Here is a 17,763-nt window from a genome sequence, read left to right on the forward strand (position 1 = left end):
ATTTTATACATAAAATCCCAAATCGTGCAGAACGTATGAAAAGAAGCTTATTCTCGGATTCCTCGTCCTTCAGTGTTGCACTTTCTTCTACTGCAAAATACAATGTTTTTCTTTGTTGAAGTCGATCTAGACATTGATAAATATGAAGGACAAAGCAATTTTAACTTGGTTAATCTCATTTGTCAAAAGGTGGCTCACCCTGGCCGCCATCAAAGACGCCATATGGACCTCAAGATACTTGCTGGTAAGAAGGCACAAGCAGATTCCCCCCGTGGCTGTGATCCAGATGGCAGTAGCAACAGCCCAAGAGGCTGCAGGCCAAGGACGCAGCCACAAAGAAGCATCGCCTCTGTGCTCACTCGGACGAAGGAGCCGGAGTCACACGAAAAAAAGGTCCAAGCAATAGCAGAAGGCAGAGAAGCAATAACTGTCCACTGGTTCACGTCCGAGGGCCCTTCCTGGCACAATGCGCACTTGTAGCGGTGTTCTTTTTATGGCCATAGGTGGCCAGAGTGTCACTTTGCACCTCCGCCCACCCGCTGCACTGAGCACTCTTCAGCCCTTAAATAGCATAACTTTGCACTCCCGCACGCTCCAGCGAGCACCAATCAAGCAACATCGGCACAGTCGCAACAAGTAAGGCAACTCTACTCAGAGAAGTCACTCTGCACAGTAACAAGATTTCTTTTTCACAGACAGAAAGGGCTTCACCCGCAAAGGTAAAGCCTGCCAAAATTAGAAACAACTCATTAGTGCTGCTCTCCACGGAAATGTTTAGTAAAAGGCGAAAGACTTGTACGTTATGAAGAGAAACCAGAGTACGATTATCCATCACTGCGGGAGCAGGGCATCAGGCTAGTTGGCATAGCCACCTTCCCCATGGTGAGCTTTGCTTGGTTGAGACGCTTGCTCCCCCCCCTTGCTCCTCGGCTGACCAAGTAGGAACAATCGGGCCCTATTCGATGGCTGCCTTGTCTTTTACTCTGTGCAAAAGACAAGGCAGCCACAAACACCACGGGAACACCGTATTGAGGCTTTGTTCTGACCGCTCATTCGGTGTCGCGTTTCTTTCAAGCAATTCTCCCGGTTAGCCCGCAATCGGCTCGCTCCCAGAGTCGTGTTAAAGTCCACTTCGCATTCACTCTCTTTTCTCAGCAGATTAAAAGAAAGTTTCATCTTGGGCTCCCTGAAACTTCCATCCTGCACCGCTGTTTGCTTTTGCACAAGAGCAGAGAAGAGCGCACCGTTCCCAGTGGCACTGCAGTACCGGGTCGATGCTTGGAGTGAACGGAGCAAGCTCCTTTTTCAACTCCTATTGCTAAAAATCCATTTAATATGTAGTCCTCGTATAGAGGACATATCAGATATTAAACTGAGTCTTTATGGTGTTATTTCACCCATTAACACTTAAGGTACCTCATACAGTGGCTGTGATATGGTTACTTAACAAAATATCTTTACCAGACATCTCTCCTACATAACTGTTCTTCTTTCACAGCCACACCTTGTTGTCGAGAGATGTGCTACACTTAATCCATCCACACTGCTACCTACCCCACAGATGGAAAGCCTCATGATTGCATGTCAGAAATACCCATCAGTGTTTTACCCAGGCCAGACTTAACTGATACAACGTTGTACTTTGTAGAATGAGAAAAAACTTCTTCAGCAATAAGCATCTCTCGACATATGACGAAATACAGATTTTGCTATAAAATTAATTCCTTCTATCAGCCTGACTTAAAACCGTTTGTCCTCCTTATTTATCCACTTCAAATCGAGTTTGAACAATTAAAAAAATTTTGTAGTTTTAGAAAGAACAACTTAATCTTCAGCAATCAGTATAAAAAGAAGGTAAGATAAGGTGCAAATGCCAACCATACATCACTAAAAGGTGGAGCGGAAGTATTCGGCTGCAAGTAGGTGTGAATGTCCGACCATAATTTGTAAAAAGCTGATGAGAAAGGGTGAGAATGCCCGACTATACACCATGAAATGCGGAAGCGGAGGTGTTCGGCTGCAAGAAGGTGTGAACGCCCGACCAAAGTTTCTAAAAAGCAGTTAAGAAAAGGTTTGAATATCCATCCAAACATAATCATAAGCGGGAGCAGAGCTGTTCGACTGTAAGTAGGTGTGAATGTCAGATCATAATTTGCAAAAAGCTGATGAGAAAGGGTGAGAATGCCCGACTATACATCATCAAATGCGGGAGCGGAGTTGTTCGGCTGTGAGTAGGTGTGAATCTCCGACCATAATTGCTGAAAAATGTATTATAAAAGGTAAGAATGCCGGTCGATACATCATCAAAAGCGGGAGAGGTGGTGTTCGGCTGCAAGTAGGTGGGAATGTCCAGCCATAATTACTCACAAACGGGTGAGAAAAGGTAGTATTGCCAGACCATACATGATCAAAACAGGGAAGAGGAGGTGGTTCAGCTGCAAGAAGGTGTGAATGTCCAACTAAAGTTCAAATATATTAACAAAAGCGGGAGGAGAGGTCTACGGATGAGAGTGGTTGAGAATTTCCAACCATAATCTATGAAATGCGGTGAAAAAAAGTGGGTGTGAATATCCCACCATACAAGTATGGTGGAGAGGAAGCTGTGAATGGCCGACCATAGTTTGCAAAAAACGGGTAAGAAAAGGTTCGAATGCCCGAATATATACCATCAAAAGCGGAAGCGGAGGTGTTCGGCTGCAAGAAGGTGTGAATGTCCGACCAAAGTTTGTAAAAAGCAGTTAAGAAAAGGTTCGAATATCCAACCAAACATAATCAAAAGCGGGAGCAGAGCTGTTCGACTGCAAGTAGGTGTGAATGTCCTCAACGTTTTTCTTTGTTGAAATCGATCTAGACATTGATAAATATGAAGGACAAAGCAGTTTCCACTTGGTTTGAGTGAAGGAATTCATTTTATACATAAAATCCCAAATCGTGCAGAACGTATGAAAAGAAGCTTATTCTCGGATTCCTCGTCCTTCAGTGTTGCACTTTCTTCTACTGCAAAATACAATGTTTTTCTTTGTTGAAGTCGATCTAGACATTGATAAATATGAAGGACAAAGCAATTTTAACTTGGTTAATCTCATTTGTCAAAAGGTGGCTCACCCTGGCCGCCATCAAAGACGCCATATGGACCTCAAGATACTTGCTGGTAAGAAGGCACAAGCAGATTCCCCCCGTGGCTGTGATCCAGATGGCAGTAGCAACAGCCCAAGAGGCTGCAGGCCAAGGACGCAGCCACAAAGAAGCATCGCCTCTGTGCTCACTCGGACGAAGGAGCCGGAGTCACACGAAAAAAAGGTCCAAGCAATAGCAGAAGGCAGAGAAGCAATAACTGTCCACTGGTTCACGTCCGAGGGCCCTTCCTGGCACAATGCGCACTTGTAGCGGTGTTCTTTTTATGGCCATAGGTGGCCAGAGTGTCACTTTGCACCTCCGCCCACCCGCTGCACTGAGCACTCTTCAGCCCTTAAATAGCATAACTTTGCACTCCCGCACGCTCCAGCGAGCACCAATCAAGCAACATCGGCACAGTCGCAACAAGTAAGGCAACTCTACTCAGAGAAGTCACTCTGCACAGTAACAAGATTTCTTTTTCACAGACAGAAAGGGCTTCACCCGCAAAGGTAAAGCCTGCCAAAATTAGAAACAACTCATTAGTGCTGCTCTCCACGGAAATGTTTAGTAAAAGGCGAAAGACTTGTACGTTATGAAGAGAAACCAGAGTACGATTATCCATCACTGCGGGAGCAGGGCATCAGGCTAGTTGGCATAGCCACCTTCCCCATGGTGAGCTTTGCTTGGTTGAGACGCTTGCTCCCCCCCCTTGCTCCTCGGCTGACCAAGTAGGAACAATCGGGCCCTATTCGATGGCTGCCTTGTCTTTTACTCTGTGCAAAAGACAAGGCAGCCACAAACACCACGGGAACACCGTATTGAGGCTTTGTTCTGACCGCTCATTCGGTGTCGCGTTTCTTTCAAGCAATTCTCCCGGTTAGCCCGCAATCGGCTCGCTCCCAGAGTCGTGTTAAAGTCCACTTCGCATTCACTCTCTTTTCTCAGCAGATTAAAAGAAAGTTTCATCTTGGGCTCCCTGAAACTTCCATCCTGCACCGCTGTTTGCTTTTGCACAAGAGCAGAGAAGAGCGCACCGTTCCCAGTGGCACTGCAGTACCGGGTCGATGCTTGGAGTGAACGGAGCAAGCTCCTTTTTCAACTCCTATTGCTAAAAATCCATTTAATATGTAGTCCTCGTATAGAGGACATATCAGATATTAAACTGAGTCTTTATGGTGTTATTTCACCCATTAACACTTAAGGTACCTCATACAGTGGCTGTGATATGGTTACTTAACAAAATATCTTTACCAGACATCTCTCCTACATAACTGTTCTTCTTTCACAGCCACACCTTGTTGTCGAGAGATGTGCTACACTTAATCCATCCACACTGCTACCTACCCCACAGATGGAAAGCCTCATGATTGCATGTCAGAAATACCCATCAGTGTTTTACCCAGGCCAGACTTAACTGATACAACGTTGTACTTTGTAGAATGAGAAAAAACTTCTTCAGCAATAAGCATCTCTCGACATATGACGAAATACAGATTTTGCTATAAAATTAATTCCTTCTATCAGCCTGACTTAAAACCGTTTGTCCTCCTTATTTATCCACTTCAAATCGAGTTTGAACAATTAAAAAAATTTTGTAGTTTTAGAAAGAACAACTTAATCTTCAGCAATCAGTATAAAAAGAAGGTAAGAAAAGGTGCAAATGCCAACCATACATCACTAAAAGGTGGAGCGGAAGTATTCGGCTGCAAGTAGGTGTGAATGTCCGACCATAATTTGTAAAAAGCTGATGAGAAAGGGTGAGAATGCCCGACTATACACCATGAAATGCGGAAGCGGAGGTGTTCGGCTGCAAGAAGGTGTGAACGCCCAACCAAAGTTTCTAAAAAGCAGTTAAGAAAAGGTTTGAATATCCATCCAAACATAATCATAAGCGGGAGCAGAGCTGTTCAACTGTAAGTAGGTGTGAATGTCAGATCATAATTTGCAAAAAGCTGATGAGAAAGGGTGAGAATGCCTGACTATACATCATCAAATGCGGGAGCGGAGTTGTTCGGCTGTGAGTAGGTGTGAATCTCCGACCATAATTGCTGAAAAATGTATTATAAAAGGTAAGAATGCCGGTCGATACATCATCAAAAGCGGGAGAGGTGGTGTTCGGCTGCAAGTAGGTGGGAATGTCCAGCCATAATTACTCACAAATGGGTAAGAAAAGGTAGTATTGCCAGACCATACATGATCAAAACAGGGAGCGGAGGTGGTTCAGCTGCAAAAAGGTGTGAATGTTCGACTAAAGTTTGTAAAAAGCGGGTAAGATAAGGTGCGAATGCCCGACAATGTATGATCAAAAGAGGGAGTGGAGGTGTTCAGCTGCAAGAAGGTCTGAATGTCCTTCAATAATTGCTAGAGAAAATTAAAGAAATTTTTCGAAAATCAAACCGCACATGATCATAAGCAGGAGTGGAGGTGTTCAGCTGCAAGAAGGTTTGAATGTCCGAGCATAGTTTGTAAAAAGCGGGTAAGAAAAGGTGCCAATGCCCGAACATACACCATCAAAAGAGGGAGCGGAGGTGTTCCGCTGTAAGAAGGTGTGAATGTCCGACCATAGTTGGTAAAAAGCGGGTAAGAAAAGGTTAAAATACCCGACTGTACACAATTAAAAGAGGGAGCGGAGTTGTTCAGCTAAGAGAAGGTGTGAAAGTCCGACCATGGTTTGTAAAAAGCGGGTAAGAAAACGTTCGTATGCCCGAATATACACCATCAAAAGCGGAAGCGGAGGTGTTCGGCTGCAAGAAGGTGTGAACGTCCGACCAAAGGTTGTAAAAAGCAGTTAAGAAAAGGTTCGAATATCCAACCAAACATAATCAAAAGCGGGAGCAGAGCTGTTCGACTGCAAGTAGGTGTGAATGTCAGATCATAAATTGCAAAAAGCTGATGAGAAAAGGTGAGAATTCCTGACTATACACCATCAAATGCGGGAGCGGAGTTGTTCGGCTGTGAGAAGGTGTGAATCTCCGACCATAATTGTTGAAAAATGTGTTAGAAAAGGTAAGAATGCCGGTCCATCCATCATCAAAAGCGAGAGAGGTGGTGTTCGGCTGCAAGTAGGTGTGAATGTCCAGCCATAATTACTCACAAACGGGTGAGAAAAGGTAGTATTGCCAGACCATACATGATCAAAACAGGGAAGCGGAGGTGGTTCAGCTGCAAGAAGGTGTGAATGTCCAACTAAAGTTCAAATATATTAACAAAAGCGGGAGGAGAGGTCTACGGATGAGAGTGGTTGAGAATTTCCAACCATAATCTATGAAATGCGGTGAAAAAAAGTGGGTGTGAATATCCCACCATACAAGTATGGTGGAGAGGAAGCTGTGAATGGCCGACCATAGTTTGCAAAAAACGGGTAAGAAAAGGTTCGAATGCCCGAATATATACCATCAAAAGCGGAAGCGGAGGTGTTCGGCTGCAAGAAGGTGTGAATGTCCGACCAAAGTTTGTAAAAAGCAGTTAAGAAAATGTTCGAATATCCAACCAAACATAATCAAAAGCGGGAGCAGAGCTGTTCGACTGCAAGTAGGTGTGAATGTCCTCAACGTTTTTCTTTGTTGAAATCGATCCAGACATTGATAAATATGAAGGACAAAGCAGTTTCCACTTGGTTTGAGTGAAGGAATTCATTTTATACATAAAATCCCAAATCGTGCAGAACGTATGAAAAGAAGCTTATTCTCGGATTCCTCGTCCTTCAGTGTTGCACTTTCTTCTACTGCAAAATACAATGTTTTTCTTTGTTGAAGTCGATCTAGACATTGATAAATATGAAGGACAAAGCAATTTTAACTTGGTTTGAGTGAAGGAATTCATTTTATACATAAAATCCCAAATCATGCAGAACGTATCAAAAGAAGCTTATTCTCGGATTCCTAAACCTCCAGTGTTGCAATTTACTATACTGCAAAATACAATGTTGTTCTTTGTTGAAATCGATTTAGACATTGATAAATATGAAGGACAAAGCAGTTTCCACTTGGTTTGAGTGAAGGAATTCATTTTATACATAAAATCCCAAATCATGCAGAACGTCTGAAAAGAAGCTTATTCTCGGATTCCTGATTCTTCAGTGTTGCTCTTTCTTCTATTGCAAAATCCAATGTTCTTCTTTGTTGAAGTCGATCTAGACATTGATAAATATGAAGTTAAAAGCAATTTTAACATAGTTTTAGTGAAGGAATTCATTTTATAGTAAAATCCGAAATCGTGCAGAACTCATGAAAATAAGCTTATTCTCGGATTCCTGCACCTTTTGATTTGTTCTTTCTTTTACTGCACAGTCCAATGTTGTTTTTTTGTTTAAATCTATCTAGTCATTGTTAAATATGAAGGTAAAAGCCGTTTTAACATAGTTTGAGTGAAGGAATTCATTTTATAGATAAAATCCCAAATCGTGCAGAACTCATGAAAGTAAGCTTATTCTCGGATTCCTGAAACTTTAGATTTGCTCTTTCTTTTACTGCAAAGTACAATATTGTTTTTTTTGTTTAAATCTTTCTAAACATTGATAAATATGAAGGACAAAGCAGTTTTAACATAGTTTGAGTGAAGGAATTCATTTTATACATAAAATCCCAAATCATGCAGAACGTATGAAAACAAGCTTATTCTTGGATTCCTCGTCCTTCACTGTTGCACTTTCTTCTATTGCAAAATCCAATGTTCTTCTTTGTTGAAGTCGATCTAGACATTGATAAATATGAAGTTAAAAGCAATTTTAACATAGTTTGAGTGAAGGAATTCATTTTATAGTAAAATCCGAAATCGTGCAGAACTCATGAAAATAAGCTTATTCTCGGATTCCGGCACCTTTTGATTTGTTCTTTCTTTTACTGCACAGTCCAATGTTGTTTTTTTGTTTAAATCTATCTAGTCATTGATAAATATGAAGGTAAAAGCCGTTTTAACATAGTTTGAGTGAAGGAATTCATTTTATAGATAAAATCCCAAATCGTGCAGAACTCATGAAAGTAAGCTTATTCTCGGATTCCTGAAACTTTAGATTTGCTCTTTCTTTATAAAATGAATTCCTTCACTCAAACCAAGTGGAAACTGCTTTGTCCTTCATATTTATCAATGTCTAGATCGATTTCAACAAAGAACAACGTTGTGGACATTCACACCTACTTGCAGTCGAACAGCTCTGCTCCCGCTATTGATTATGTTTGGTTGGATATTGGAACCTTTTCTTAACTGCTTTTTACAAACCATGGTCGGACTTTCACACCTTCTTGTAGCCGAACAATTCCCCCCCTTCTATTGATTGTGTACAGTCGGGTATTTTAACCTTTTCTTACCCGCTTTTTACCAACTATGGTCGGACATTCACACCGTCTTACAGCGGAACACCTCCGCTCCCTCTTTTGATGGTGTAAGTTCGGGCATTCGAACCTTTTCTTACCCGTTTTCTACAAACTATGCTCGGACATTCAAACCTTCTTGTAGCCGAAGAGATCCACTCCTGCTTTTGATGATGTATGGTTGGGCATTTGAACCTACTTGTTGCCCGCTTTTCATTAATTATGGGTGGACATTCACACCTTGTCGCAGCCAAACACCTCCGCTCCCTGTTTTAATCATGTATGGTTGGACATTTGCACCTTTTCTCACCCGCTTTTCGCAAACTATGGTCGGCCATTCACAGCTTCCTCTCCACCATACTTGTATGGTGAGATATTCACACCCACTTGCATCCGAAGTCCTCCGCCCCAACTTTTGTTTATATTTAGTCGGTCATTCGCACCTTACCCGCTTATGGCAAAACTATGGCCTTCTTGCAGCCAAACACCTCTGATCTCGCTTTTGATGATGTAAGGTTGGGCATTCAGACCTTGCTTCACCTGCTTTTCACGAAATATAGTCGGACATTCACACCTTCTTGCAGCCGAACACTTCCGCTCCACCTTTTAGTGTTCTATCACACTTTTTTTTCCCCCGCATTTTATAGATTATGGTTGGAAATTCTCAACCACTCTCATCCGAAGACCTCTCCTCCCGCTTTTGTTAATATATTTGAACTTTAGTCGGACATTCACACCTACTTGCAGCCGAACACCACCTCTCTCGCTTTTGATGATGTGTGGACCGGCATTCTTACCTTTTATAACACATTTTTCAGCAATTATGGTCGGAGATTCACACCTACTCACAGCCGAACAACTCCGCTCCCGCATTTGATGGTGTATAGTCGGGCATTCTCACCCTTTCTCATCAGCTTTTTGCAAATTATGATCTGACATTCACACCTACTTGCAGTTGAACAGCTCTGCTCCCGCTTTTGATTATGTTTGGTTGGATATTCGAACCTTTTCTTAACTGCGTTTTACAAACTTTGGTCGGACGTTCACACCTTCTTGCAGCCGAACACCTCCGCTTCCGCTTTTGATGGTGTATATTCGGGCATTCAAACCTTTTCTTACCCGCTTTTTACAAACCATGGTCGGACTTTCACACCTTCTTTTAGCCGAAAAACTCCTCTCCCGCTATTGATTGTGTACAGTCGGATATTTTAACCTTTTCTTACCCGCTTTTTACCATCTACGGTCAGACATTCACACCTTCTTACAGCGGAACACCTCCGCTCCCTCTTTTGATGGTGTATGTTCGGGCATTTGAACCTTTTCTTACCCGCTTTTTACAAACTATGGTCGGGCATTCAAACCTTCTTGTAGCCGAACACATCAACTCCTGCTTTTGATCATGTATGGTTGGACATTCGCACCTTTTCTCACCCGCTTTTTCTCATAGACTATTCTACCATCAACAACTTGGAAACCATAATCGCCTCTCTAGATGCAGAAAAAGCATTTGATGGAGTGAACTGGAAATTTTTATTCGCAACATTAAACAAATTCGGGTTTGTGTCACACTTCATCAACTGGATAAGGATATTATATAGCTCCCCAAATGCAAGTGTCAGGACAAATGATCAAACTTCTCCAAGCTTCAGTCTGCAGAGAGGTACAAGACAGGGTTACCAACTTTCTCCCTCACTTTTTGCTATTTTCATCAAACCTTTAGCAGCTGCTATCAGACAAGATAGAAATATTAAAGGCATCCAACCCCAAAATATTGAGCATAAAATAAGTCTTTATGCTGATGATGTATTACTTTTCCTTCAGAACTCACAGATGTCTCTCACTCACACGATCACACTCATAAATAAATTCTCTGCACTTTGTGACTACTCTATCAACTGGTCTAAGACCACAGTTCTGCCCATTAACTGTAGGGTCCAGAATATACCTGCGATCACTTTACAGTCAGGAAATATTAGATATTTAGGCATAAACATTTCCTCCAGGCTCTCAGAGCTAACAAAGCTAAATTATGTGCAATTATTAAAGAGAATAGAGGACGAGCTCTCTCGTTGGAAGTCCTTACCTATATCACTTATGGGGAGAGTTACAACCATTAAAATGATGATACTACCAAAAGTTAACTATTTGTTCTCAATGATCCCCATAAAACCATCTGCTACTTGGTTTAAGTCACTAGATTCATGCATCTCCAAATTTCTGTGGAAAAACAAACCCTTAGTTTAAAAACCCTACAGAAGACCAAGGACAGTGGTGGATTAGATTTACCTCATTTTCAGCACTAGTCCTTTGCCAATAGGTTACAATATATATCAAAATGGTTTAAACCTTGTTGTTGTCACAGTTCCCAGAGACGTTGTAATCGTTGAGGATTCTATATTCACCCCCTCATTAGAGGCACGTGTTGCAGATTGATGACACTGAATCTTCTTCTCTGTTCATTGCTGGCATCATTCCCAGCATCGTAAGTGTTCGTGGCCATTGTTAGCCTCTTCTTTTGGATCTTGATATCGAGCATCCTTTTGTATTTCTGGTTTGTCAGTCCTCTCTCTTCGTTCACCGGAGTCTTCGTCTCTTTGTCCTTGAGTTTGGTGATTTTTTCTTCTTTTGATGCCTTGACACAGTGTGACAGGTGATACCACGTGGGAGATCCTTTAACTTGGACTGCTGTCCCTGTGCTGCGAAATGGCTGTGGTGCTCAAATGGTCTCTCCTTCATCATATACACAGTTATTTATACATCACCTTCCACCATGAAGCGTTGTCCCTTTTTGTTTCTCTCTTTGTTCTTAAAATGCTGTTATGCATGTCTAAACCAATCCATTAAATTAGATCATTTTGGCAGTAAAGCGATCTACAATGTGCTTGGTCGCAAAGCTGCTCATCTGTGGTAAACAGCTCTTCAGAAAGGCATTCTTCAATTGATTTCACTAATTTTATGTAATAATTTTGTGATTTCCTACAAAACTACACTTCTTCTCCCATCTGTCTGAGTATTTAATATTGTCTGGGTCCCGTTAAAACATGTATTTTTCCCATCTAATTCCTTGTTTGCTTTAAAACAAGTATTCCCCATTTTCTATCCCTTCAGTAACCAACCAGTTTGTATGGAGTACACTGGAGCAACTTGACTGATCAGTAAAACACTGCTTTTGTTGTCACCGCAAGGCTTCCCCCGTCGGTTGTTTCACTGAGACACTACTGAGTAACTACAACTCAACACAGTTTATACACATAACATTCATATACATACTAACAAACAAACAAACAATTATTTATCGCAATTTTCTCATCTCTGTTTGAACGTACACCCAGGTAAATATTCCTTTAGTCTTGTCATACCGACTATGGACCCATTCATTGTTTAACTTCACTGTTTTGCAAATCCTAATTGAATATTACACATTGACATTGAACTTTACTGGATAAGCAGGTCTTCGTTGCATTCAGCAGCCTATATGTGAGCATCTATGTGTAAGCTGTTCTTCTTTGCATTTATCAGCAGCAAGCAATTCTTCATTGCACATGCATATGAAAATAGTACAACAATTCCAATGCGTTAGCGAAACCTTCTATATCAGGAGTGTCCATCATGATGCTGGGAATAGAACCTCTTTCCCAGAATAGTTCATTACTCAACTCATCATAACTCCGCAATGAGCACATTTCAAAGTATCATTCCTCTACATGTATTCAAAAATCTATGTGTAAATGTTTAATATTTCTTATATTTGTTGATGTCATTCTGTGTGCATGTGGCCTAAACCCAATCTCTGTGTGGCAATTTTAATTTAAACAAGTTGAACTCTGCCTCTGATCATTTAAAAAAGGTGTGTACCAATATCAACCTTTCTCAGGTAATTACTGATCCTACAAAACCAATCTTAAGAGATCCTTCAAGGTTGTCCCTGATTGGCTCAATCTTAACAAATCAAAGGTAGAAAATCTGCAGTATCTGAACTTGGTGTTAGTTATCACTGCTCAATAGCCTGTATCAGAATTGCAAAAATGAAAACATTAGGTCCACGCTTGGTATCCAGATCCTGAAACATCTCCATGAGCAGGATTTTTTTTTAACTGATCTGTTGAATAGTTATACTCATGACACTGTTAAAATCCCAGATGAAGATCTAGCACTTGACCATTTTTGTAAATCTTCTAATTCCATAGTTGATAAACACGCCCCTTTTAAAAAGTATAGAACTTAGAACAGGTCTAGTCCCTGGCTTTCGTCAGAACTGTCTTCTTTACTTAAAAAATAAATAAACCTTGGATGCTAGCTGGGCATATGAGGGACCCGGGTCATTGCCTTGCTTTTAGGAAGCTTAGAAATAAAGGTACAGCAGAAATAAGAAAGGCCAAGTCTGATCATTATCTAAATTTTATTCCCAGAGCTTACTCAGATTTCAGAAAAGTCTGTCCTACTGCTCCTGTTTTTAATTAGACTTCTATGCCTTCGCAGTCGCAGCTTTGTCACTCCTTTTAAGCTTATTGTATGTTCTAAATGTTGTTTTAATCGTGTCTTCAAAAGTTTTTTGTTTTTTTTTGTCTCAGCTATTGTATATGAGATTATTTTCTCCATTTATCTCCAAGTTTAAATAAATGTTATTACTAGTGTGGCACTTTCTATGTCAAGGGGACAGTGGTGGTACTCTGTATGGTTATTTTAGTCACACCCTATGTTCTCATGTTAGCCGTTGTTTTCTTCACTGAGGTTGAGATGAACCCCCTCCTGTTGAGAGAATTCCCCTTTGTAGTCAGACTTTTGCCTCAGAAAACAGTGGTGGGTAAATAATCTTTCCCTACTTCTGAAGGTCGTGGTACAATGTGATAAGTGAATCCAAGAAGTCCTTCAGCTGCTGTGGGTGATGTAAGTAGTACCTGAAATGGACCTTCCCCCCATTGGGCTGGACCAGTTCTTTTTCTTTATCACTTTGATGATGATCCAGTCCCCGGGTTTTACTGTCTTCAGAGATTCCTTGACCCGTTCACCTGGAACAGACTAAACAGAAGAGATCTCTCTACTTGTTAATATTTGTATACTGCTAAGGTTTCTTCTCTTTTTCTTTTTTTCTTCATCATGTCAGTTGATGACTGTGTTTTGACTGTGGGAGTACAAATGGTCTTCCATACCTTTTCTCAAATGGAGTTCATCTTGTGCTAGTTGGAGGATGCATTTTTAGGATGGTAAACAGTAAACCCAATATTTCCCATTTCTTCCATGATTTTTTTCAGTCTTGACTTAATTATTCCATTGTGTCTCTCCACGAAACCTGCTGATTGTGGATGATATGCACAATCGTTTCTAAGGTCTATTTTAAGTTCTTTGCCATCAGTGAGATGACGTTGTTTACACAGTGTGTCAAATTATCACTGAAGATCTTTTCAGGAATTTCAAATCTAGAAATGATTTATTTTACCCGTGCTTTTGCTACTGAGAGTGCATCGGCTTGTGCACATGGAAATATTTCAGTCCATTTGGTAAAAACCTCTGTTGTCACTGAGCAGAATCGTTTCCCTTAACATTAATTTAGTTCAATGAAATCTACACAATAATGAAATAATGAAATCCAAACAAATATGTTGAAAAAGATACACTGGCTTAGGGAATTATCTTCGTTTTGGTCTTAGATTGCCCTGTTGATTGTATTTTGCACATATTTGACCTGCTAGACAAAACTTTATTCATTTACTTATTCTAAAAAGAAATTATTTTAGACCTGGAACGATCCATCTTTTATTTTTTATGGAACTCCAAATGGGAAAGGTTGAGGAGGGAAGTACTGAAGAAGCCAAAAGTGAAGGGAGGGAAAGCAGTACCAGATCTGTATTTGTTTTTAGGAAGTCTCTTTACCTCTGTCCAATTAAAGTGTGCAATTAACCCATCCAATAACCCAGCGGCAGCTGCAATGGCAAGATTCTGGATGGGGGCCTACATGAGAAGATTACGACTTTTACCATCAGACCTGAAAGTACCTGTGTCTTTTAATCTAACAAAAAGTTATGCTTTTATAAAGACATTTTTAAACCATTTTAATTTAGAACAAGAAGATGTACAAGTTTTAACGTGCCATCGATCTTTGCTCTCTGTTGTGCAGGAGCAGGCCCCAGTGAGTCCAGTGCGTGGGCTCACTCTTGGCGAGCCCTCAACAGTTTGGCGCAGTGTGAACCTTTCAGCTCTTCTGAACAGACTTTGGGATTTGTCATGGATGGTGGCTCACGAGATTCTCCCAGTCAGGTCATGCACTCCAGGGGTATGTCGGCGACGGCCAACTGCCCCCGTCAAGGTTGTGGCGCGCCTGAGACGGTGAGGCATTTCTTCTGGGAGTGCAGTGCTGCTGTGGACTTGTGGGCAACAGCCGACTCCTTAAATTTCCCGTACTTACCAGCAAGAGAGGTCCTGTCAGAACAACTGGTGCTTTATGGGGTGTGTCAAAATCAGAACCTCAGGAAAGAGGAATTTGTCAAAAGGTGGCTCTCCCTGGCCGCCATCAAAGACGCCATATGGACCTCAAGAAACTTGCTGGTAAGAAGGCACAAGCAGATTCCCACCGTGGCTGTGATCCAGATGGCAGTAGCAACAGCCCAAGAGGCTGCAGGCCAAGGACGCAGCCACAAAGAAGCATCGCCTCTGTGCTCACTCGGACGAAGGAGCCGGAGTCACACGAAAAAAAGGTCCAAGCAATAGCAGAAGGCAGAGAAGCAATAACTGTCCACTGGTTCACGTCCGAGGGCCCTTCCTGGCACAATGCGCACTTGTAGCGGTGTTCTTTTTATGGCCATAGGTGGCCAGAGTGTCACTTTGCACCTCCGCCCACCCGCTGCACTGAGCACTCTTCAGCCCTTAAATGGCATAACTTTGCACTCCCGCACGCTCCAGCGAGCACCATTCAAACAACATCGGCACAGTCGCAACAAGTAAGGCAACTCTACTCAGAGAAGTCACTCTGCACAGTAACAAGATTTCTTTTTCACAGACAGAAAGGGCTTCACCCGCAAAGGTAAAGCCTGCCAAAATTAGAAACAACTCATTAGTGCTGCTCTCCACGGAAGTGTTTAGTAAAAGGCGAAAGACTTGTACGTTATGAAGAGAAACCAGAGTACGATTATCCATCACTGCGGGAGCAGGGCATCAGGCTAGTTGGCATAGCCACGTTTCCCATGGTGAGCTTTGCTTGGTTGAGACGCTTGCTCCCCCCCCTTGCTCCTCGGCTGACCAAGTAGGAACAATCGGGCCCTATTCGATGGCTGCCTTGTCTTTTACTCTGTGCAAAAGACAAGGCAGCCACAAACACCACGGGAACACCGTATTGAGGCTTTGTTCTGACCGCTCATTCGGTGTCGCGTTTCTTTCAAGCAATTCTCCCGGTTAGCCCGCAATCGGCTCGCTCCCAGAGTCGTGTTAAAGTCCACTTCGCATTCACTCTCTTTTCTCAGCAGATTAAAAGAAAGTTTCATCTTGGGCTCCCTGAAACTTCCATCCTGCACCGCTGTTTGCTTTTGCACAAGAGCAGAGAAGAGCGCACCGTTCCCAGTGGCACTGCAGTACCGGGTCGATGCTTGGAGTGAACGGAGCAAGCTCCTTTTTCAACTCCTATTGCTAAAAATCCATTTAATATGTAGTCCTCGTATAGAGGACATATCAGATATTAAACTGAGTCTTTATGGTGTTATTTCACCCATTAACACTTAAGGTACCTCATACAGTGGCTGTGATATGGTTACTTAACAAAATATCTTTACCAGACATCTCTCCTACATAACTGTTCTTCTTTCACAGCCACACCTTGTTGTCGAGAGATGTGCTACACTTAATCCATCCACACTGCTACCTACCCCACAGATGGAAAGCCTCATGATTGCATGTCAGAAATACCCATCAGTGTTTTACCCAGGCCAGACTTAACTGATACAACGTTGTACTTTGTAGAATGAGAAAAAACTTCTTCAGCAATAAGCATCTCTCGACATATGACGAAATACAGATTTTGCTATAAAATTAATTCCTTCTATCAGCCTGACTTAAAACCGTTTGTCCTCCTTATTTATCCACTTCAAATCGAGTTTGAACAATTAAAAAAATTTTGTAGTTTTAGAAAGAACAACTTAATCTTCAGCAATCAGTATAAAAAGAAGGTAAGAAAAGGTGCAAATGCCAACCATACATCACTAAAAGGTGGAGCGGAAGTATTCGGCTGCAAGTAGGTGTGAATGTCCGACCATAATTTGTAAAAAGCTGATGAGAAAGGGTGAGAATGCCCGACTATACACCATGAAATGCGGAAGCGGAGGTGTTCGGCTGCAAGAAGGTGTGAACGCCCGACCAAAGTTTCTAAAAAGCAGTTAAGAAAAGGTTTGAATATCCATCCAAACATAATCATAAGCGGGAGCAGAGCTGTTCGACTGTAAGTAGGTGTGAATGTCAGATCATAATTTGCAAAAAGTTGATGAGAAAGGGTGAGAATGCCCGACTATACATCATCAAAAGCGGGAGAGGTGGTGTTCGGCTGCAAGTAGGTGGGAATGTCCAGCCATAATTACTCACAAATGGGTAAGAAAAGGTAGTATTGCCAGACCATACATGATCAAAACAGGGAGCGGAGGTGGTTCAGCTGCAAAAAGGTGTGAATGTTCGACTAAAGTTTGTAAAAAGCGGGTAAGATAAGGTGCGAATGCCCGACAATGTATGATCAAAAGAGGGAGTGGAGGTGTTCAGCTGCAAGAAGGTCTGAATGTCCTTCAATAATTGCTAGAGAAAATTAAAGAAATTTTTCGAAAATCAAACCGCACATGATCATAAGCAGGAGTGGAGGTGTTCAGCTGCAAGAAGGTTTGAATGTCCGAGCATAGTTTGTAAAAAGCGGGTAAGAAAAGGTGCCAATGCCCGAACATACACCATCAAAAGAGGGAGCGGAGGTGTTCCGCTGTAAGAAGGTGTGAATGTCCGACCATAGTTGGTAAAAAGCGGGTAAGAAAAGGTTAAAATACCCGACTGTACACAATTAAAAGAGGGAGCGGAGTTGTTCAGCTAAGAGAAGGTGTGAAAGTCCGACCATGGTTTGTAAAAAGCGGGTAAGAAAAGGTTCGTATGCCCGAATATACACCATCAAAAGCGGAAGCGGAGGTGTTCGGCTGCAAGAAGGTGTGAACGTCCGACCAAAGGTTGTAAAAAGCAGTTAAGAAAAGGTTCGAATATCCAACCAAACATAATCAAAAGCGGGAGCAGAGCTGTTCGACTGCAAGTAGGTGTGAATGTCCTCAACGTTTTTCTTTGTTGAAATCGATCTAGACATTGATAAATATGAAGGACAAAGCAGTTT

At 41.9% G+C, this 17,763-nt stretch overlaps 6 non-coding genes across 6 annotated transcripts; all 6 read right to left on the reverse strand.

Annotated features, from left to right (window-relative positions):
- Positions 1-709: 709 nt before the first annotated feature.
- On the reverse strand, positions 710-822 carry LOC140302629 (U5 spliceosomal RNA). The gene has a single exon (XR_011915082.1). It is a non-coding gene; the product is annotated as a U5 spliceosomal RNA (small nuclear RNA).
- A 411-nt stretch (positions 823-1,233) lies between these two features.
- Positions 1,234-1,416, reverse strand: LOC140302679 (U2 spliceosomal RNA). The gene has a single exon (XR_011915125.1). It is a non-coding gene; the product is annotated as a U2 spliceosomal RNA (small nuclear RNA).
- A 2,200-nt stretch (positions 1,417-3,616) lies between these two features.
- On the reverse strand, positions 3,617-3,729 carry LOC140302631 (U5 spliceosomal RNA). Its single transcript, XR_011915083.1, has one exon. It is a non-coding gene; the product is annotated as a U5 spliceosomal RNA (small nuclear RNA).
- Positions 3,730-4,140: 411 nt separating this feature from the next.
- Positions 4,141-4,323, reverse strand: LOC140302680 (U2 spliceosomal RNA). The gene has a single exon (XR_011915126.1). It is a non-coding gene; the product is annotated as a U2 spliceosomal RNA (small nuclear RNA).
- An 11,111-nt stretch (positions 4,324-15,434) lies between these two features.
- On the reverse strand, positions 15,435-15,547 carry LOC140302581 (U5 spliceosomal RNA). The gene has a single exon (XR_011915038.1). It is a non-coding gene; the product is annotated as a U5 spliceosomal RNA (small nuclear RNA).
- A 411-nt stretch (positions 15,548-15,958) lies between these two features.
- Positions 15,959-16,141, reverse strand: LOC140302681 (U2 spliceosomal RNA). Its single transcript, XR_011915127.1, has one exon. It is a non-coding gene; the product is annotated as a U2 spliceosomal RNA (small nuclear RNA).
- Between the last annotated feature and the right edge of the window lie 1,622 nt (positions 16,142-17,763).

The sequence above is a fragment of the Leuresthes tenuis genome, unplaced genomic scaffold (assembly GCF_036924035.1).
Source record: "Leuresthes tenuis unplaced genomic scaffold, fLeuTen1.0.hap1 SCAF_2, whole genome shotgun sequence".
NCBI classification, from domain to species: Eukaryota; Metazoa; Chordata; class Actinopteri; order Atheriniformes; family Atherinopsidae; genus Leuresthes; species Leuresthes tenuis.